At 45.4% G+C, this 22,555-nt stretch overlaps 1 protein-coding gene across 3 annotated transcripts in view; it reads right to left on the reverse strand.

The window, feature by feature from the left end:
• Positions 1 to 5,549, reverse strand: part of Ppfibp1 (PPFIA binding protein 1) — a 125,329-nt gene extending 119,780 nt beyond the window's left edge. For 2 of the 3 annotated variants that reach the window (XM_042677585.1, XM_042677584.1), the window contains exon 1: positions 5,412 to 5,548. The gene's annotated coding sequence lies outside the window, so the exon portion shown is untranslated. Of the gene's footprint in view, positions 1 to 5,411 lie in introns of all 3 variants that reach the window. The other variant, XM_042677583.1, reaches the window with a different exon arrangement.
• Between the last annotated feature and the right edge of the window lie 17,006 nt (positions 5,550 to 22,555).

Consider the following 22,555-nt stretch of genomic DNA (forward strand, 5'->3'; position numbering starts at 1 on the left):
TATTTTTTCATTATACAGGTAAGGCACACTTAACTCAGTATCTGAATACTGCAAAGGGAAGACGACGTTTTATCCATCCTCACATCTCCAAGAGGACTTCTTTCCCAGCTAGAAACTCTTTGCCAAATGTTCAGTGCATAACCCTATCATCATCAACTCCTATGGATGATCTGCCAGGGAAATGAGTGCGTGAGCTTCACACGGGGGTTTCCACACTTGATCCCCATAACCACCCAGACACTGTTGTTTTTTCAGATCTAATTAACCCACATTACATAGCCTGTAAGGACAACAGATTCTGGTCACCACTGTTCAATTCTAGAACTTGAACTCAGGACTTTGAACTCTCACCCACAGCTGGCACTCTACCACTTGAGCCACACCTCCATATTGTGCTTTTTGGTAGTTAAATAGAGACAAGAGTCTCACAAACTTTCCTGACCAGACTGGCACTGAATTGTGATCCTTAGATCTCAGCCTCCTGACTAGCTTACTTTACCCATATGCCTTAGCCAAAAAATTTTCCTAAGAAGATTCTTGACTTTTTCAACTAAAACTAGAAAATAAACTACAGTATATTCTGTTAATTCTATGTTTAGAAGCTTTCACGATGGTGTAAAATCACACGTTGGTAGAGGTGGATGAAAAAAACATCCTTTTTTGATTAAAAAAAAAAAAATGCCAAGCAGCTGGTCCAAGGAAAAACACTGAGAGCCAGATGACTTCACACATTCTCTCCTTTGTGCTCATGGGTTCAGGGGAGCACTTCCTCTGACTCATCACTGAGTTTGTTCAGAGGAAAATTAATAGGCTCATTCAACCCTCCCATCTTTCACAAAGAGGAGAATGTGTTCAAATTTCAATTCAAACAAAATAAAATTATCTACAAACAACTGGTATCTTTAGAAAATGCTAATCAGCATAAGGACACATCTGTGTTACTACCAAACACTGGCAAGTGACTATGTGGAGAAAGTAAGCCAGTCCAGCGCTGGTGGCTCACGACCATAATCTTAGCCACTCAGGAGATTAAGATCTGAGGATAGAAGTTCAAAGCCATCCTGGGCAGATAAATCCAAGAGAATCTTATCTCCAATTAAGTAGAGGAAAAAAAATAAAGAAGTGAAGATATGGCTCAGGTTGTAGAGCACCTGCCTTAAGTGAAAAAGCCAAGCAAGCATGAGTAGTACAAGTCGTGATTCAAGTCCCAGTACTTCACAAAAAAATAAAACCGAGAGATCTGAGTAGCAGGTCAACACTGCTAGAACCTCCAAATAGCCTTTCAAAGTTTAAAAAAATTCAAACTTTTACCATAAGAAATTAATACTTCTCTGTATTAATTTCACATTGATTATAGCTCACACCTGTAATCAATCCTAATTACTCAGGATGCTGAGATCTAAGGATCACTGTTCAAAGCCAGCCCAAGAAGGAAAGTCTGTGAGACTTTTATCTCCAATTAACTACCCGAAAAGCCAGAGACGGAGCTGTGGTTCAAGAGGCACTCTACCTGTAAGTGCAAAAGCTCAGGGGTAGAGCCCAGGCACTGAGTTCAAGCCTCAGGACTGGTACCAAAAAAATAAAAAAAAAGAAGAAATTAATACAATTCTGTAGCAATCAGATGACATTTACACAAAGTTCCATAGACAGAGAGAAGGATGACAGCTAACAAAAGGACTGCAGTTCGCCAGATCCTAGGCACAGAAAAGCAAGGTAACATGGGGACACTATTACAGCACAATCTTATATTCATGCTGTGAGAGAGTTAACATACTTTGCATTGGATCCTGCTAGTTCTTTCCAAGAGCATATCTCACTTAACTGAAGAATTCAGTCACTTATCTGTGAGCAGTCTCTGTGTGTGTGTGTGTGTGTGTGTGTATGTGTGTGCGTGCATGCCAGTACTGGCACTAGAACTCAGGGCTTCATTTGTTTAACCTTTTTTACTCAAGGCTAGCACTCTTACCACTTGAGCCACAGCTCCACTTCTTGCTTTTTGCTGGTTAAATGAAGGTAAGAGTCTCATGGACTTTTCTGCCCAGGCTGGCAATGAACTGCGATCCTCAGATCTCAGCCTCCTAAGTGACAGCTAGGATTACAGGCATGAGCCATCAGCACCCAGCTTTGCAAACTCTTGCCACTTAATATTGAAGTAAAGTTTGAACTGTTACCAAAGATTCACACATCTACTTTCTTGAATTACCAAAACAACAGCAACAATAATAATAACATCCTAAAGATACTTTTTGCTTGACTGTTTTACAATCTGCAGCCTGGATACTCTTCTCAGCCAAGGCCACCAAAAGCTCTCAGCCTACAGAAACTCCTTATCTGTCTCCTATTTAAAAAGTACACTGCAAAGCCAGGCACTGGTAGCTTACATTTGTAATCCTAGCTACTCAGGAGGCTGAGATCTGAGGATCAAAGTTCAAAGCCAGCTGAGACAGAAACATCTATGAGACTCTGATCTCCAATTAAGCAGCAAAAAGCCAGAAGTGAAACTGTGGTTCAAATGGTAGAGTTTAAGCCTTAAGCAAAAAAGCCCAATACTGGCACCCATATGTGTACATGCATACATACACACACACACACACACACACACACACGCACACACAAATACACTGCAAAACAGTACATTTTACCTCCTCATGGAACTTAAAAAGGAGAATTCTTAACTCACCATTACTACAGAACTATTTGCAATCTGTATCTTCACTCAAACCACAAATCAAACTGAAATGTTTTGGTCTTGCAAGTAAATCTCACGTTGCCTTTTCCAAAATCCCATATTACTTTTTCTTTCTTTTTTTTTTTTTTTTAGGAACTAAAACAATACAGACCCAGGTGTTCCACAGACAACAGCCAAACAAAACCACACAGTTCCTCCTGCTCTGAAATCTGTCATCTGACTAAAAAGATAAGAGAATCCATCTACAAAGTTCTCTTTCCCCACACTTCCTGACTCTACTAGATTTAATGTGATTTCTTTCTTTTTCCCATCTCCTGGAAATGCCCTTTTGGTCACAGCCTGGGATGAAGTTTTGGACTTACTGTTAAATCCACACCCATTTCCTCCAATCCTGACAACAGTGGAATCTTGTTGCAGAGTAGCTATTTTGAGAGACAGGGGAAACTTGATTCAAGAGTACTGGTCATACTTGTGTGTGTGTGTGTACACGCGTGCCCATGCTAGTACCAGGGCTTGAACTCAGTGTGTGTGTGTGTGTGTGTGTGTGTGTGTGTGTGTGTACACGTGTGCCCATGCTAGTACCAGGGCTTGAACTCAGTGCCTGGGCGCTGTCCCTTACCATTTTTGCTCAAGGCTAGCACTATACTACTTAAGCCACAGCTCCACTTCTGACTTTTTTCCAGTTAATTGTAGTCTCATAGACATTCGGAGCTGGTTTTGAACTGTGATCCTCAAGATTTCAGCCTCCTGAGCAGCAAAGATTGCAGATGTGAGCCACCAGCAGGATCTGGCTCATACTCCCTCTCTCCACTCTGAAAGATTCTCACACCACTGATAAACCAGTGTTCAAATCAGTATTCACTAGTTCCCCAGAAAGGTAATCAAACCCAGCTAAACCACTGCACCCAAACTCCAACCAAACAGGGAAAGGATTTGAAACAGTAAATGCAGATCAAAATCTTAAATTTTCCATTTCTCTCAAGTATCTTTCAAATATGTTTTTTCCTCCGACAATCATTTTCTCTGCATAGAAAACTTCACTTTCAAAACAAGTTCTGTTCCCACTGCTCTGCAGTTCTTACTGAAAAAAAAAAAGCCACTGTTAGTTTGGTCCCTATAATTAAGAGATTGTATGCCTCACCTACCCCCACTCCTTCTATAAAAGGATCCCTGAAAATACGGGGAGAAGCCCATGTCCTATTCTCCATCAGCTACCAAAAAAACATCTGAAGATCAACAGCAGCCTGCCCCAACCCTAGGGAACACCAAGCTGGCAGCCAGGGGAACATTACCAGGAAACCCACACTGGTGTTTTAGAAGTGTGCCACCACCAGACCAGCCCAACCTCCTGCTTCCTAGAGAATTGCACCCAAGGGAATTTCTCCCATCTAACTGTACTACCCACTAGGCATTTCACAATGATAATCACATTGACACTTTTCCAGATGAGCAATATATTAACAGGCCATAGGGGAAATGGAAATAGATTGGTGGATATATATATATATATGTATATATTTACTTATCTATATTTTCTACTAGGATATTTAACATTGACCTGTTTACAAAAGAATCACATTGATATTCTTTCATTCAAGCAAAATATCAGCAAGCCATAGGGGAAATGCAAGTACCTTGAAATACATTTCAAGGTAATATAAGTATAAATATATGAAATGTAAATATATTTTATGTAACTATGTATAATCATAAATATACAAATAACTGCTTATACATCTTTATATGAGTCATGTTGATACATGTTTGATATATACTTATATATAAATATAGTATATCTAAAATTTAAATATATTTACTTATAAATATGTAATAAATATAATATATGTATACTACTTATAGATTTATTAATATATTATGACTATGATGTTAATGTTAATGTGATAAAAATCTATTTGTATACATATACAAGTATATGATTAAGCTCATAAATGATATATGTACAAATAAATATGCATATATACACATACACACATGTATGTATGAATGACTGCTGTTTTTTCCCTTTTAAGTAACAAGCCATAGAACTGAAAACAAAATCCCAACACTTCTTCCCCCCTCTCAGAAAGCTCCATTTTTTTGAGTCCACCATTCACGAGTCTCGGTGGGGGGGAGGGCACAGTTTCAAACTTCCCAACTTTTGCACTCCACCCACCTACATGTCCCAGGATAGGATTCCTCCGGAATAAGGAGGGGAAGGATCTAAAGACTTGATCCTGCCTACCTCCGTTGCACACTATACCCACACCATCCACACCACACACTTCACACACCCAGCACACACACAAGACCTGCCACACACACAACACACAACTCACACAAACCACACTCACACCATACACCCAACACACTCCCCCACACAAGACACACATGCAACACACCATACACAACACACACAAAACACCATACACAACACACCAGACACACATGCCTTACACACACACCAGACACGCCACACACCAGACACATCTCACACACCACACACGATCCACACACCAGACACACTTCACACACACCACACACGATCCACACACACTGCGTGCACACGCCGCACGCACACATGTGCCTAGCACACACCCGCGCACACACCCAGCACGCGCCCCGCACAGTTCGCACACACTCCGCACGCACACCACACGCGAGGAGCCGGCCAGGCCCGCGCCCTAGCTCCAGCCGCGCCCTCCGCTCCCGCGCCGGGCCTCACCTGGGAGGGGCCGCCGCCCCCCGCTCGAGTTCCCGAACTTCGGAGGGTCCCCTCCTCCGGCGTCCGCAACCCGAGCCCGCACCCGCTCAGAACGACTCCTCGGCGGCCCCGCCCCGTCTGCCCGCTTCGCTCGCCCCAGCCGCGTCCCGAGCCCGCGCCGCGCCCGGAACCCGTGCCGACACCGCGCTGGGAGCTGACGTCACCACCCCGGTACCGCCCTTCGCCCCGCCCCGCCCTCCGCCTCCTCCGGCCCCCCTGCCTCTCTCGCCCTCCCCGCCCGCCCCCCCCTCCCCCCGCGGGAACAAGCCAACGAAAGCGCGCCAGAGGCGGGATCGCCGCGGTTACGCCCTACCGATTGGACGCGCGCCGAGCCACTCCAAGGCACCAACTCCGGGACACATTCCAGGCTGAGCCGGACGGGCTGGGCGTGGGTGCTGGGGGGAGGAGGGGGGCAGAGAAGGAGAAAAGGGAGAAAAAGTTGTCTCCCCCGCAGTCGCGGGGACGGAAGCCCAGGAGGAGGAGACTCTGGAAGGCCGACTTGGAAACTTCTGTCTTTACTCCCTGTCGGGTCGGAAGTGAGACTGACGCGAGCGCGTGCGCGCGCACGGACCCCTGAGGCCGAGCCTGTGGCGTCGCAGCCGCGGAAGCCGGGCTGGGGGCGGGCCTCGAGTGGGGAGCCGCCCCGCCGGCGACCTGGACGCGCAGGGTCCCGACCTGCAGATACGGCCGGGAAGAGCTGGGAAGGGGATGGGAGGCCGCAGGAGCTAAGCTGCTGCCACCAGCCGCGGCCACTTCGGCTTTAGCAATTGATATGTGAAAAAACGATCACCCCGCTCAGCCTCCCAGTCTCCAGAAGGGAAAACGCTGTGATGGTCATCATAGAACCGTTTAAGGGCCTTGCACGGTCGTTGTTTGAGTGCCCAATTAAAAGGGAGAAAGTTGGACACGGGTGGCTCACGCCTGTAATCCCAACTACTCAGGAAGCTGAGATCTGAGGATCCTGGTTCAAAGCCAGCCCAGGCAGACAACTCCAGGAGACCCTTTGCTTCAGTTAATCAGCAAAAAGCCAGAAGCGGAGGTGTGGGTCAAATGGTAGAGCACCAGCCTTGAGCAAAATGAGAGTGCAAGGCCGTCAGTTCAAGTTCTAATACTAGCATAAAATAAAATAATAAAATGGAGTTCAACGAACCCCATGAGAACAATTACTGTTGACTGGAACCAATGGCAGTGGCTGAGCTCACATTCACTCTTGACACCAAGGGCTGAGGAAACAAGTGTTTCCATTTGCCCACATCCGCACCAAAATCGAATTGCTTCATGTACATGGGCTCTAAGAAACAGGTGGGATCCATCATCTTCTAGAGGGAGAATTGATGAATTGACTTTCTGTTGGTTTTGTTTTTATTGGTGACGTCATACTTTCACTATCTGCCAGAAATGGAAGAGGAATGTCCAGAGCCCAACACTGTGATACAGTTCACCCTGTCAGGCCGCCTGTACAGTGTTAAATTAGCTATGTGTGTGTGTGTGCCTGTGGCTGTGGCTGTACTAAAGCTTGAACTCAGAGCATTGTGGTCTCATTTCACTCTGGGCTGATACTCCAGCACTTGAGCCACACCTGCACTCTGAATTTTTGCTTGTTAATTAGAGATAAGAGTCTCTCATATGGGGCTGGGAAGGTGGCTCAGTTGTAGAGCGCTTGCCTTGCATGCTGGAGGCCCTGGGTTCGATTCCTCAGCACCATATAAGCAAAAAGAAAAAAGCCGGAAGTGGCGCTGTGGCTCAAGTGTTAGAGCACTAGCCTTGAGCTGAAGAGCTGAGGGACGGCGCCCAGGCCCAGACTTCAGGCTCCACAACCGGACCCAAAAAAAAAAAAAAAAAAGAGTCTCTCATATTTGTCTGCTGGGTTGGCTTTGAACTGCGATCCTCAGATCTCAACCTTCCCATTAGCTAGGATTGCAGGTGTGTACCACAAGGCTGGGCTTACAGCTAACCTTTTAATACTCTCCCAGTCTGGCTTCTAATTACCTCCCTGCTTTATCTTCCACTTCATGCCTGGGAACCCTCCTGCTGCAGTCTAACCCACAGATCCCTGCTGGGTTCCCACACTAGGTGTAATTGGAATCCCTACCCTTTTCTCAAGGCCTAATTAAAATCTTCTCTGCCAAGACTTAGCTGTGTATTAGAGACACAGAAAAAGGTAGTGGATCCTAGGTCCAGCTCTACTATTTACGTATTCAGTAGCACGGAACACACCACTAAATCATCCACTTAATGCCAGTAACCAGTGGCTCACACTTGTCATCCTAGCTACTTAGGAAATTGAGATCTAAGGATCTCAGTTCAAAGCCAACACAGGCAAGAAAGCCTATGAAACTCTGATCTTTAATTAACCACCCAAAAATAGCCAGAAGTAGAGATGTGGTTCAAGTAGTAGAGTGCTAGCCTTGAGCAAAAAAAAGCTGAGACAGTGCCCAGGTCCTGAGTTCAAGCCCGAGGACTAGCATTAAAAAATTTTTTTTAATCTGTCTGAAACTTTAGTTCTCCTCTCTAAAATAAGGCAAAAACAATACCTAAGTCATAAGTTATTTGTAAGGTTTATTGAGGTTGTACATTTGTAAATTGTAAATGTGGTTCATGTATGTTCAATCCATTTCAATAAAGTTTGTGCTTTTCTGGTAAATACAGCAGGTTTCCTGCTGTTACTCCTTTTTACATTCCTTTTACACCCTCTCCCCCCATACATGGAAAAGGCTCAAGAAATAAATCTGTCTCTAGAAATGTATCATAGTACCATCAGTCTTTCCCATTCCTGTGTGTGTGTGTGTGTGTGCACACACGCGTGCGTGCGTGCGTGCGTGCCTATGCTTGTGCACCTGCCCTAGGGCTTGAACTCAGGTTAATGTTCTACCACTTGAGCCATAGCTCCACTTCCAGCTTTTTGGTGGTTAATTGGAGATGAGAGTTTTAGGGATTTTCCTACCCTGGCTGACTACAAACTGTGATCCTCAGACCTAAGACTTTTGAGTAGCTAGGATTACAAGCATGAGCCACCAGTACCAAGTTCTCCTTTTTTTTTTTTCCTGTAGGTTATGGGGGCTTGAATTCAGCCTGGGTGCTGTCCCTGAGTTTTTTTGCTCAAGGCTAGTGTTCTACCACTTTGAGTCACAGCTCCACTTTGGGTTTTATGGTAGTTAGTTGGAAATGAGTCTCAAGGACTTTCCTACCAGGGCTGGCTTTGAACGAACATCCTCAGATCTCAGCCTCCTGAGTAGCAGGGATTATAGGTGTAAGCCACTGGTGCTAGGCTCCAATCCATTTCCTAATGTCTTCTACCTTCAAATAATATATAACCAAAAAGTCATCCATTGCCTCTTGTTCTTCTTCTTGTCTCTGTCTCTCTCTCCCTCTCCTTTCCTCCCTCTTTCTCTTTCCCTCCATTTCCCCTTTTGCTTTTCCCTTTCCTCCTTCTCCCTCCTCCCCTCCCATTTCTTCCTTCTCCCTTTCCCTCTGTCTTCCCCTCCCCCTTCATCCCCCTTCTTCCTCCCCTTTCTCATCCTTCCTTTACCTCTCCCTTCCCCCTGCTATCCCCTCCCTGTCCCTCTCTCCCTCCCTTTCTTTTTTTTTTTTGGTCGGCCGTGGGGCTTGAACTCTGGGCCTGGGCGCTGTCCCTCAGCTCTTCAGCTCAAGGCGAGCGCTCTACCACTTGAGCTACAGCGCCACTTCCGGTTTTCTGGAGGTTTATTGGAGATAGGAGTCTCACGGTCTCTCCTGCCCAGGCTGGCTTTGAACCGTGATTCTCAGATCTCAGCCTCCTGAGTAGCTAGGATTACAGGCGTGAGCTACCAGCCCCCGGCCTCCCTCCCTTTCTTTCCTCCTCCTCCTCCTATCTTTCTAAGCTTCTTGGACCAGAGCATTGCCCTAACCAGTTCCTCTACTCAAATTTATTAACTCCTTTGGGGTGTCTTCTGAGCAGGCCCTAGAGCCTCTGCTTGGCCCCACTCTCCCTCTCCCTTCCTGAGCTGGTGCACACTTCGGGCTAGTGCCTGCCCAAGTCCAGCCTCCTGCTCAGCCTCTGGCCTCCTTCCCAGCCTCAGGCCTGAAGGCCTTGGGGGAAGGCAGAGGGGATAAAAGGAAGCAGGCTCAGCCCTCCCTCTGTGGCTGGAATGAAAACAGCTGCCTGTGGTAGAGTTCACCAAATTCTCTGGAAGTGAGGGAGAGAAAATGCCACAGGGAGATTTCAGCCTTCTCTCTTCTTTTATTTACAAGTGTAGTACTGGAACTTGAACTCAGGGCCCTGAGGTCCAGCTTTGCTTTTTCACTCAAAGCTGACACTCTAGCACTTGAGCCACAACCTCTACTTCTGGCTTTTTGCTGGTTAACTGGTGATAAGAGTCTCTCTGAATTTGTCTGCCCATGCTGACTTTGAACCTAGATCCTCAGATCTAAACCCCCTAAGTAGCTAGAGAAGCGACATTTTGGAATACGAAATACTGAAGTCTTTATGATACAGTTAGCAGGCTGCAGGCTGCCCATTGTTACAAAGGCCTGCAGTCCCCAAATAACACAGCTAGGAACTATGCTAAGAGAGGAAAGAAAGAACAAAAATGATACCAATAATACCAACAATCCAATTCAGCTCCGATGGTCAGGCCAGACCTGACCTCCTTATTTCACTAGGATTACAGGCCTGAGCCACCAGGGCCTAGCTGTCCTCTGTAGCCTTTTTACCAGAGTTAAGCTCTTATCTATTCTCCACTTTGACTCCAGTAAAATACTGCACTGTTTGAAAAAGAAAAAGAGGTATGGAAGTGGCACTGTGGCTCAAGTGGTAGAATGCTAGCCTTCAACTGAAGAGCTGAGAGACAGCGTCCAGGCCCAGAGTTCAAGCCCCATAACTGACAAAAAAAAAGAAAAAGAAAAAAGAAAAAGAAATAGAGGGACTGGGAATATGGTGTGGCTTAGTAGTAGAGTGCTTACCTAGCTTGCATGAAGCCCTGGATTCGACTCCTCAGCATAACATAAACAGAGAAAAGACGGAGTGGAGCTGTGGCTCAATGGTAGGAGTATAGCCCAGAGCTAAAGAAGCTCAGGGACAGTGCCCAGGCCCTTAGTTCAAGCCCCAGGACTGGCAAAAAAAAAAAAAAGAAGAAGAAAAAAGATGCTTAACCACTAAACACATGAATAAAAACCGCTAGCCTCTGGGTATGCTAGAGAAATGCAAAGGAAGCTAAATGGGGCTGGGTGGTGGGGGAGGGAAGCCCAGAGCTCACAGGCTGGCCTGACCCTTTCAACACTACTTCTGTAGTCTAATTGGTCATCTGCCAGGGATCCACCTAAACCTAGGTACCACTGAACTCTGGGATCCTGGCCAGCTCAGAAACAAGCAGACACAGTGGCCACAGCAGAGCATTACAATACAAATGGGGGTTCCTCTATGCCAAGCAGTCTTTTCTGGCTGTACCTTCATCAATGAGTGAAGCTGGTTCTACTAGCCCCAGTCTTATCATCCGGAGAGTGGGGGAATAATTGCACTGACCTTTAGGGTTGTTGGGAAAGATTAAATCAGATTATAAGATAAGGTCAGAGAAAATGAAAGGGTGGTGACCAAAAAGGATGTTCAAAGTTTCCCATCATAATTGGTGTGCCTGGGTCAAGTCCCAGGATCGCAAAAGAGAAAGACGGGTTGTCTTTTGTTCTATTGACAATCAGACAGGCATATTTATCAGTGGGATATGTGAGGTGTGTGGAATGGGGTGGGGTGAGGTATCTGGGATAGGAAAGATAGTGTAGTCTCCTTTAGCACCCGTGGCTCATGCCTGTAATCCTAGCTACTCAGGAGGCTGAAATCTGAGGATCACAGTTCAAACTAGTTGGGGCAGGAATGTCTGTGAGACTCTTAATTATTTCCAATTAACTACCAAAAAGCCAGAAGTAGTAGAACATTAGCCTTGAGCACAAAAGCTCTGGGACAGTGATCAGGACTCCAAGTTCAAGCCCCAGGACTGCACACAAACATCAACAAATGTACAAAGTCTCTGATGGCTTGAATGCTTATTGTTAGCGAAATGAGCTCCCTTCCCATAGTTTAGTCCACTCCTTCCCTTCTCCACAGCTTAGCATGCTCCCTTCCTAGGCAACAGTAGGCCCAAGTAGTAAAGGCAGTAAATAATCAACTTCCAACCCTCTTTACCTTGGGATGGCACTTCTCTGGGGCAGCTACCACCATATAAGACAACAGGAGCCCCTTAGAGTGACCTTCAGGTCTGGGCAGCTGCAGGACCCTTATTTACTACTTAGAATGCAGCCATACATCCTAGTCCACCATGAGGAAGTCCCTGGCCCACACGTCCACGTCAGGGTCTCCGGCTCCTAGCCCCTTGTAGCCCCTCCTAAACCTCCTAGGTTATATAGGTCACCTCAGAAAATAGCCCGTGCTTCTTCTCACTTCTCCCTTGTGAGAAGAGGTCTTGCCAGCTCCCTTTCCCAGCAATAAACCTTTCTTTGTTCTCTGAACCTGGATGTCTGCATGGTTCTCTGGCAAAGTCTAATTAAATTTTTTTTTAAGCTTACGCTTATGGTCTGAGGGTTTCTGCTGCAGGGAGAGTGATTTCTTCCCCCTCCCTCTCCCTCCTTTCTGAAATCCTTCCCTTCTCCCATTCCCATGTCCTCCTCCATCCTCCCCCATCCCATTGTAAAGACAATCCTTCTCCCCTATTCTCCTCCCTCCTTCTTCCTTTCACCACCTTCACCTCCTCCCTCCCCTTCTTCTCTCTTCCTCCTCCTTCCTCATCCTCCGTTTCCCCTCCTCCCCTTCTTGCCTGCTCCCCAATCAGTGTGCTCCTAACAGGGCACTGGGCCCTCAGACCTTCCCTGTGATTGCATGACTTGCTCAGAAAAGTGTTAATTCCTCACCTATGACTCCTTTATTCTATAAATAAATATAGCCTTAGGAGGCAAATGAACATAACCCTGATGTCTAAAACAGGACAGGACAAAAGTAGCTGATCCTTATAAGATTAATCCTCAGGAGGAGGCAAAGAAAGTTCTGTCTGTCTGTCTGTCTACTAGGACTTGAACTTGGGGCCTGGGTGCTGTTCCTTAGCTTTTTTGATCAAGGCTGATGCTCCACCACTTGAGCCACAACTCCTTTTCTGGCTTTTTACTGGTTAATTGCAGATTAAGTGTCTCATGAACTTTCTTGCCCAGGCTGACTTCAAACCAAGATCCTAGATCTGAGCCTCCTGAGTAGCTAGGATTATAGGTGTGAGCCACCTGTGCCTGGCCCGACTCTTTTTTTCCTTCTTAACATCATGATGAAATCATATCTTTTGCCCTTTAGGTCAGACATCTCAATATCTTACAAATGAGTCACAAGAAAGCAGGAGCTTCATCCGTCCCACTGGTCACTCTCACTAAATCTCAATAAATGTACAAGTCAGTTGTTCAGTTGAAATCTCTATGTACAACTACTTCAAATTTTTAAAAAATTATGGAAAGGAAACACAATGAAGCAAGTGAAACACAATGATAACAAGATATGCCTTGACTTTGTTCCCATTATAATTATAGTAAGTCTAAACTCTTTTAAGACTAAGTGATCTGGCTCTTGATCTAAGAGGTTATAGAAAGATAAGACAATCTCCCATCTCTCTCTCTCTCTCTCTCTCTTGGTCTCTTTTTCATTAACCCTATAATTATATCCTCTTCATTCTAGTTGCTTATGGAAGGAATGAAGTAGAACAGAGCCATGTAATTAATGTAATGATGTTTGATTAATATGCAATGAAAATTACATGTTGTAAACTAGTACATTCTAAACTTCTCCATGATCTGACAAAATATACCATCAAACCAAACAATGTCATAAAGAAATTTGATTTCAAGATAAACTCAGTCTTCATCCACAAATAAATATCCTACCAACTTTGGCTTTGCATACGGTGAAAACACTTTACTTTGTTCTATTCATTTCTTTCAGGGAAGATAAAATGCTTTCATATTTCTGTGTATATGTGTGTCTTTGTGTGGTTGATGTGTGTGTGCACATGCATGTGCACCAGAACTGGGGCTTAGACTCAGGGCCTGGGTTCTGAAAAGTCTCACTTTCTGCAAGGGTTGGCTTCAAACCTCAATCCTCAGACCTCAGTGTCATGAGAAGCTAGGATTACAGGTGTGCCACCAATACTTGGCTAGGTTATTGCTTTTATTCTGTGTTATCTCACTCAGTGTCTGGAGAAAAGCACTTGTACTGATCCTGGGCTTGAGCACTATCCCTGGGCTTTTATGCTCAAAGTTGCACTCTACCATTTGAGCCACAGCTCCACTTCTGGCAGCTTTTTGCTGTTTAATTAGTAACTTAAATTTCACAGAGCTGGCTTTGAACCTCAAACATCAGATCTCAAGCTCCTGAGTAGGTAGGATTAGAGATGTGAGCCACCTGTGCTTGGCTCACTATGAGATTCTCTTTATTTTTCTTCTTTCTTTCTTCCTTCCTTTCTTTCTCTTTCTTCCTCCCTCCCTCCCTCCTTCCCTCCCACTCTCCCTTCCTTTTTCTTTTTCTTTCTTTTCTTTCTTTCTTTTTGTCCGTCTGTCTTCTTTCCTTCCTTTCTCTCTTTCTCTCTTTTTTTCTTTTTGTCCATCTTTTTTTCTTTTTGTCCGTCTGCCTTCCTTCCTTCCTTCCTTCCTTCCTTCCTTCCTTCCCTCCTTCCTTCCTTCCTCTCTCTCTCTTTTTCTTTTCTTTCTTTTTTCTTTGTAGGTCATGGGGCTTAAACAGTCTGGGGTGTTGTTCCTGAGGTCTTTGGCTCAAGGCTAGCACTCTACCACTTGGAACCAGAGCACCATTTCCATCTTCTAGTAGTTAATTGGAGCTAAGAATCTTACAGACTTTGCTGCTCAGGCTGGCTTTGACTGTGATTCTCAGATCTCAACCTCCTGAATAGCTAGAATTACAGGCATCAGCCACCAGTGCCCAGCCACCATGAGACTCTTCTTATTATATTTATTTATTTATTTTATTTTGCCATGCTGCATTTCAAACCCACATACACTTCACTACTGAGCTACATCCTGATCCCATAGATTTTTTTTGTTTTGGTGGTTGTGGGGCTTGACCTCTGGGCCTGGGCACTGTCCCTCAGCTCTTCAGCTCAAGGCTAGCGCTCTACCACTTGAGCCATAGCGCCACTTCTGACTTTTTCTGCTTATGTGGTGCGGAGGAATCGAACCCAGGGCCTCATGCATGCAAGGCAAGCACTCCGTCACTGAGCCAGCTTCCCAGCTCCTGAGTCCCATAAATTCTTAACTATTTATTTTTTTCAGCAAGAGGTCCCATAATTTCCTCTGAGCTGAGCGCATGATGTAGTTCATCGTGCCTAGAAGAGTTAAGTAACATTCCCAAGATGAAGTAACTTTTTCAAGATCCCTGAGTCTGTTTTTAGGGCTGTGCCTTACCAAATGGCTTAGACAACAGAAACTTATTTTCTCCTCGTTCACATATCTCAAGTCCAAGGTCCAGATGTCCACGGGGGTTTGTGTCTGCCACCTCCCTTTTTAGCTGGTGGATGGCTGACTTCTGTCTTTTTTGAGGTCTTCAGGATTAGGGCCCATAGTAATGATCTGGGTTTAACTTAATTACAGCTGCAAAGACCATCTCCAACTGGGCTCCAGTGGCTCACACCTATAATCCTAGCTACTCAGGAGGCTGAGATATGAGGGTTGAGGTTCAAAGTCAGTCCTGGTAGACAAATCTGAGAGATCTTTTTTTTTTGGTTGGTCGTGGAGCTTGAACTCTGGGCTTGAGCACTATCCCTGTGCTCTTCAGCTCAAGATGAGTACTCTACCACTTGAGCCACAGCACCACTTCCGGTTTTCTAGCGGGGGGGGGGGGGGGGGGGGGGGGGGGGGGGGGTTTATTGGAGATAAGAGTTTCACAAACTTTCCTGCTGGGGCTGGCTTTTTTTTTGGGGGGGGAGGGGGGTCCGGTCGTGGGGCCTGAACTCTGGGCTTGGGCACTGTCCCTCAGCTCTTCAGCTCAAGGCTAGTGCTCTACCACTTGAGCCACAGTGCCACTTCCAGCTTTTTTCTTTTTGCATATGTGGTGCTGAGGAATCAAACACAGGGCCTCAGGCATGCACGGCAAGCGCTCTACCACTGAGCCACCTTCCTAGCCCGTGGGGCTGGCTTTGAACTGGCGTTAATCCTCAGATCTCAGCCTCCTGAGTAGCTAGGATTACAGGTGTGAGCCACGGTGCCGGCTAAATCCGAGAGATCTTTATCTCCAGTTAACCAGCAACACCCAGGAGTGGAGCTGTGACTCAAATGGTAGAGCACCAATATTGAGCCAAAAAAGCTAAGGGACAGCACCCAGCTCTTAGTTCAAGCCCCAATATTAGCAGAGAGAGAGAAAGAGACAGAGACAGAGGAGAGGGAGAGAGGGAAGGAGGGAGGGAGAGAAAGAAGAGAGAAGAGAAAAAGAGAGGAGGGGAGGAGAAGGGAGGGGAGGAGAGGAGAAGAGAAGAGAGGAGAGGAGAGGAGAAGAGAGGAGAGGTCAATGTTCTAGCCAGGTGCTGGTGGCTCATGCCTGTAATCCTAGCTACTCAGGAGGCTAAGATCAGAGAATCGCAGCTCAAAGCCAGCAGGGCTAGGAAAGTCCGTGAGACTCTTATCTCCAATTAACCACCAGAAAACCAGAAGTGGTGCTGTGGCTCAAGTGGTAGAGCGCTAGCCTTGAGCTGAAGAGCTCAGGGACAGAGCCCAGAGTTCAAGCCCCTTAGCTGACAAACGAACGAACAACGAACGAACAGAAAAGAAACTCACTGTTCTAGTGTGAAAAAGGAAGCTGACAACTTGATGTTATAGATGAAGGAAGATAGGATGGAGAAGGACAATGGAAGGATGACTGATCAAAATGCATTGTACACATAAATGAACGTGCTAAATTGTACCACCCTTGTACAACAATTTATAGATTTAAAAAACTTGAAATAATATTAATGAAGCACACAACAGAACAACATTGGGAAAACACAAAAGCACTGAGGAAAAAAAATAGAAGTATAGCCAAAATGTTAGCAGGAATTATATTTGAATAAATAAAGTATAATCATTAAAATAATAAGCATGCAAATCATACTTTATTTAACCAATTATTATTTATTATTATTTATAATAGTAAATGTTTGTAATTCATAATTGATAAGCTTAAAATAACAAATTTTTAATTTTTTTGTTCTTTTTTGGCACTGGCGATTGAACCCAGGACATTGTACTTTCTGGGCAAGTACTGTGCCATTGACTGAGCTACATCCCAGCCCTTAAATTATATTATTATTTATTAATAGTAATAATTTTTGTGTGTGCTCATCCTGGGGCTTGAACCTAGGACCAGCTTTTTTGCTCAAGTCTAGCGTTCTGCCACTTAGCCACAGCTCCACTTTCGGTTCTCTGGTAATTAATTGGAGATGAAAGTCTCAGATTTGGGGCTGGGAAGGTGGCTCAGTGGTAGAACACTTGCCTTGCATGCATGAGGCCCTGGGTTCGATTCCCCAGCACCACTATAAGCAAAAAAAAAAAAAACAAGCCGGAAGTGATGGTGTGGCTCAAGTGGTAGAGCGCTAGCCTTGAGCTGAAGAGCTGAGGGACAGCGCCCATGCCCAGAGTTCAGGCCCCACTACCGGACCCCCTAAAAAAAAAACAAAAACAAAACTCAGATTTTCCTGCCCAGACTGGCTTCAAACCACAATCCTTAGATCTCAACCTCCTGAGTAGCTAGATTTATAGGCATGAGCCATCATTACCTGCACTAGGTGTTGTTTTCGTTTCGTTAAAAAAAAAATCCCATTTGTCCTACTTAGGAGGCTGAGATCTGAGGATCGTGGTTTCAAACCAGCCCTGGCAGAAAAGTCTATGAGACTCTTATCTCCAATAAACCACTAGAAAACCGGAAGTGGTGCTGTGGCTCAAGCAGCAGAGCACCCGCCTTGAGCTGTAAAGCACAAGAACAGCGCCCAAGCCCTGAGTTCAAGCCCCATGATCACCAATAACAACAAAAAAATCCCGTTTCCTTGATGCCTGATTCTGTAACACTCCCCTCCTTCATCTCAGTTGTTTTGATCTATTTACACTGTCTGTGTCCAAATTGGAAATGAGGTTCTTGTCTTAGCCCTCCAATGAGTTTCCTTAATCCCTGCCTGTTTCAGCAAACTCATTGCTCACTGCTGGCAGCTGAGAATGACACAAAGAGAGCAGACAACAGGTGCTGGATTCAGTAGACAGAGGTGACTTTGTGTGACTTGGGAGTAGAAGACTAGTGATTTTGTTTTGTTTTCTGATTTGAAGCAGTCAACTGTGCTATTTTGAAATCTACCAAAGGCAGACAGCCCAAGAACCTGTAATTGTAGCAGGCTCATCTTTTCTGGCATGTGTAGTTTGCAAAAGGCAGGATGGGCCAAACGGTAATTCAGTGGTAGGTGAGCTGAGATTACAGGAATGCCTGTTCTGTGTTGCCATTTTGTTTATGATAGCAAGTGCTGACTTTCTTGTGTCCTTGCTTTTCTAAGAAAGGGTAAGAACTGCTCTTAGATGCTGACCTGGGCATTTCATGAAGGTAAATGGAGCATACCAGTCTTGGTGCTTTTCCACTCACTGACTGAGGGAATACAAAAGGCTGAATTGTTTACCACTCCAAATTCACCTAAATTCACTAGTGGAAGTGCTTGCTTCTGACATGTCAGATAGGAATGTATTCAGAGATAGTCTTTTTGCTCAAGGCTTCACACACACACACACACACACACACACACACACATACACACACACACACACACACACACACACACACACACACACGGCTGGCACTCTACCACCTGTGCTAAAGCTTCATTCCCAGCTTTTGCTGATTAAGTGAATACTCATACTGTAAGATATTAAATAGGTTGGTTTCATTAGGTAGCCAATGTGCTATTCAGGCAGGAGAAGTTTATTTACCGAACCGCTGCCCCAGCCATGCACGGTGGAGAGGCATGGTGGAAAAGGAAGGGGGACCCACCCCCTGAGCCAGGACTTATCTAGGCCAGGGACAGGAAGAGGTGTGGCCACACTGGATCTGGATGTGACCTCAGGGTCTCAGACTCTCCAGAGGTCAGATGGGAGGCTTGTGATCAGAGGTGGCCTAGGATGTGACCTAGCAGGAGGGGAAAGTCTGCCAGTTACCTAGGTAACAGATACTGGATGGAAACTTAGCCAAGAGGGAGGGAGGTGTCATGCAGACCTTACACATACAAGTATCTCAGATTTGTCTGCCTGGGCTGGCTCAAGTGGTAGAGCGCTAGTTCAAGCTAAAGAGCTGAAGGACAGCATCCAGGCCCAGAGTTCAGGCCCCACAACTGACAAAAAAAGAAAAAGAGAAAAAAAGAAAAAGAAAAAAAAGAAAGTCTGATACAACCAATTGCTAACTCCAAAAGATCACCTGTAATTATGCTAGCTGGGGAAAAATAGTCTTTCAAAATCAAATTCTCAAGAAGAAAGTGTTAAAGAGCAAAAACAAAACAAAAAGCCTGGACGCTGCCTCTTAGCTTTTTCATTCAAGGATGGTGCTCTACTACTTGAGCCACAGCTCCACTTATAGCTTTTTGCTCATTAACTGGAGATTAGACTTTTCTGCCCAGGCTGGCTTCCAACCATGATCTTCAGATCTCAGCTTCCTGAGTCACTAGCATTACAGATGTGAGCCACTGATGCCAGGACATGTCTTGCGTTTTAACCTAGCCAGTGTGCCTCTGGGAACAGTCAGGACTTTACCACGAGCTAGACTACTTCTGTAATTAGGGAAGAGGAAGGAAGTTGTTTCGAAAATAAATTAATAGCCAAGAGCTGGTGGCTCAGGCCTATAATCGTAGCTACTTAGGAGGATGAGATTGGAGGAACACAATTCAAAGCCAGCCTGGACAATGAAAATCTGAGGGACTTTATCTTCAGTTAAACCCCAGAAAACCGGAAGTGGCACTGTGGCTCAAGTGGTAGAGTGCTAGCCTTGAACTGAAGAGCTGATGGACAGTGCCCAGGCCCAGAGTTCAAGCCCCATGACCAACAAAAAAAAAAGGAAAATAAACTAACATGAAAGTGAATTAAGCAGGCAAAGATGATCTTTTCCTTTCTTTTCTGCATTCATACAACCTTTGCTCTGACTTGAATGGAGCTCCTGGGGAGAAGGCCAAAGAGGAAAGCCAGCAGGAACCTCTGCAGGGAGGACCCTGAACTCAACCAGTCTTCAGATTCTCCTCACTCTTTCTCTTTGCTTTATTCAGACAGTTCATTTTGGTGAGGCCCAGGCATTTGTGAAATTCTGCAGCATGGAACACCAGCAGAGTCAGCCTTTTTCTTCTTTTTATGGCTCAGTGTTTGTGAGTTGCTCAGGGAATATATGTGAGGAAAGGTTCCAATCTCTAGCTGGGTTGTGAGTCAAGGTAAAAATCCTTCTTCCTCCCCTCCTCCCTCCCTCCCTTTTTTCCTTCCTTTCCTCCTTCCCCCCTCCTTTGCTCCTCCCTCCCTCCCTTCTCTTCTCTTTCTTTTTCTCTTTCTATTTCTCTTCCTTTTTCTCTCTTTCTTTCTTTTTTCTTTGTTTTTTTTGCGGGGCTTGAACTCTGGGCCTGGACGCTGTCCCTGAGCTCTTTAGCTCAAGGAGAGCAGTCTATCACTTTGAGCCACAGCACCACTTTCAGTTTTCTGGTGGTTAATTAGAGATAAGAGTCTCACTCATGGACTTTCTCCTGCCTGGGTCAGCTCAGCTTTGAAACTTGATCCTTAGATCTCAGCCTCCTGAGTAGCTAAGGTTACAGATGTGAACCACCTGCACTTGGCCCAAAGTAGAGGTTTTAAGAGCTGTAGAAATAACACAGGACAACAGCTTTTATCTTGGTTGTTCTTCATCATTAAAATCATCTTCTCATGATGATAAACTTTGAATAATAGATTGCATGCTACAGAATCTGATGGTGAGCCCAGTGGCAGTGGTTTACACCTGTAATCCTAGCTACTCAGGAAGGCTGAGATCTGAGGATCAAGGTTCAAAGCCAGCAGGACTCAGATCCAATAAACCACCAAAAAGCTGGAAGTGGAGCTGTGGCTCAAATAAAACAGTGCCAGCCTTGAGCAAAAAGAGCTCAGGAATAGAGCTCAGACACTGAGTTAAAGCCTCATGACAGATTAACAACAACAAAAATTGACCTTAATCTGTTTGATTAGTAGATTGATGAGCTCCTGGCACAGAAGGCCCCATAGAGAGGCATTTGCCAGATCCTATCTCAGTGAGCAGTGGCAAGTGCCCAGTGCCCTTGAGATTGAAGTGAGGAGGAAAAGGACAGGCAGGCTCAGGTTGCCGTGGAAATGACCTTTGCAGACCTCTGTCCTGAGAGAGAGGGAACTGGGCCCAATGAATCTTGTTCTGTACAGTGCCCAGAGTCATTCCTGAGAGCCTTTGATAAGACTGCCTAAGAAGCCTGATGTGGATGGAGTAGAAGATTGAGTTGAAGCTGGCTGAAGAACTGAAGAACAGACGGGAGGAAGGAAAAGGCGGGGGTGGGGTGCAGGGGGAGCAACAAAGACAGCCACTCTGCCCTTTGGTTTTATTGGTGGTGGTGGTGGTGGTGGTGGTGGTGGTGGTGGTGGTGGTGGTGTGTGTGTGTGTGTGTGTGTGTGTGTGCGCGCGCACCAGTACTAGGGCTTGAACTCTGGACCTGGGTGCCATCCCTGAGCTCTTTAGCTCAAGGAGAGTGCTCTACCTCTTGAGCCATAGCCCCACTTCTGGTTTTCTGGTGGTTAATTGGAGATAATCTCCCAGACTTTCCTGCCTGGGCTGGCTTTGAGTTGCGATCCTCAGATCTCAGCCTCCTTAGTAGCTAGGATTACTAGCATAAGCCACCGGGCCTGGCTCATTCATTCACTGTGTTTCTGTCCTCTCCACTTTCATACTCAGATGCAAAGGATAATAGTAGGTATTATCATAACTTTCTTTGAACTACCAAATTAAACATTGCTCTGATCCTTAAACAAATAATATTTGGATAAACAAACATCCCCTGCTTTAAGTGAGCTTTCTGTAAGAGATAAAATAATCCACTGTGTACTTCTAAAAAACCCTAAGGGACAGAAACAGGCTAACAAGCCTCCCCCGTGATAAAGGTTGTACCTGTAAGCACCAGGTTATTAAAATTAATGGACCAGGTCTGGGAAGATGGCTCAGTGGTACAGCGCTTGCCTTGCATGCCTCTGGGGCCCTGGGTTCGATTCCTCAGCACCACATAAGCAAAAAGAAAAAAGCCGGAAGTGGCGCTGTGGCTCAAGTGGTAGAGCGCTAGCCTTGAGCTGAAGAGCTGAGGGACAGTGCCCAGGCCCAGAGTTCAGGCCCCACGACCGGACTCAAAAATAAATAAATAAATAAATAAAATTAATGGACCAACGAAAAAAGAAAAAGAAAAAGAAGTACAGTGAACATCTTCACAGTGGCACAACCAACACTTAAGGTAAAGTAGAATTATTCATACAACCCTTCGCTGGCTGCTGGGGCTCACACCTGTAATCCTAGCTACTCAGGAGGCTGAGATCTGAGGATAGAGGTTGGAGGTTTGAAACCACAGTGCAGGCAGAAAAGTCTGTGAGACTCATCTCCAATTAACCAGCAAATAATCCGAAGAGCAAGTATGGCTCAAGCACTATCATACTAGTCTTGAGGGAAAAAAACAAATGAGAGAAGAGGCCCTGAGTTCAAGACCCAGTACCAGCACACACATGCACACACATGCACCACATGCACAGACATCCCAATCACAAGCCTCGTATAAGTATAGTTTCCTTTCTGTCAATCACAGACTTTCAGTAGGTCCCTAGGGGAGGTGTTCCAAAAATTGCTTAAGGCTAACTTTCCATCCTCTGATTGTCCTGTGATTGTCCCATGACTACAGACTTACTTTCTATGCCCCTATGCTGTCTATAAGCATATGATGTTTTAATAAACTTTTTCCATACCTACATGGGGTGGTCCACTTTCTGCCTACCAGGTACTACATTCCCAAGTCTCATTGTGTGAACAGCAACAGGTACAAATTAATAAAACTTTAACAAGGTCAGCCATGTTCAAGCTCTTCAAA

The sequence above is a fragment of the Dipodomys spectabilis genome, unplaced genomic scaffold (assembly GCF_019054845.1).
Source record: "Dipodomys spectabilis isolate Male_0828 unplaced genomic scaffold, ASM1905484v1 ptg000039l, whole genome shotgun sequence".
In the NCBI taxonomy this organism is placed as follows: domain Eukaryota; kingdom Metazoa; phylum Chordata; class Mammalia; order Rodentia; family Heteromyidae; genus Dipodomys; species Dipodomys spectabilis.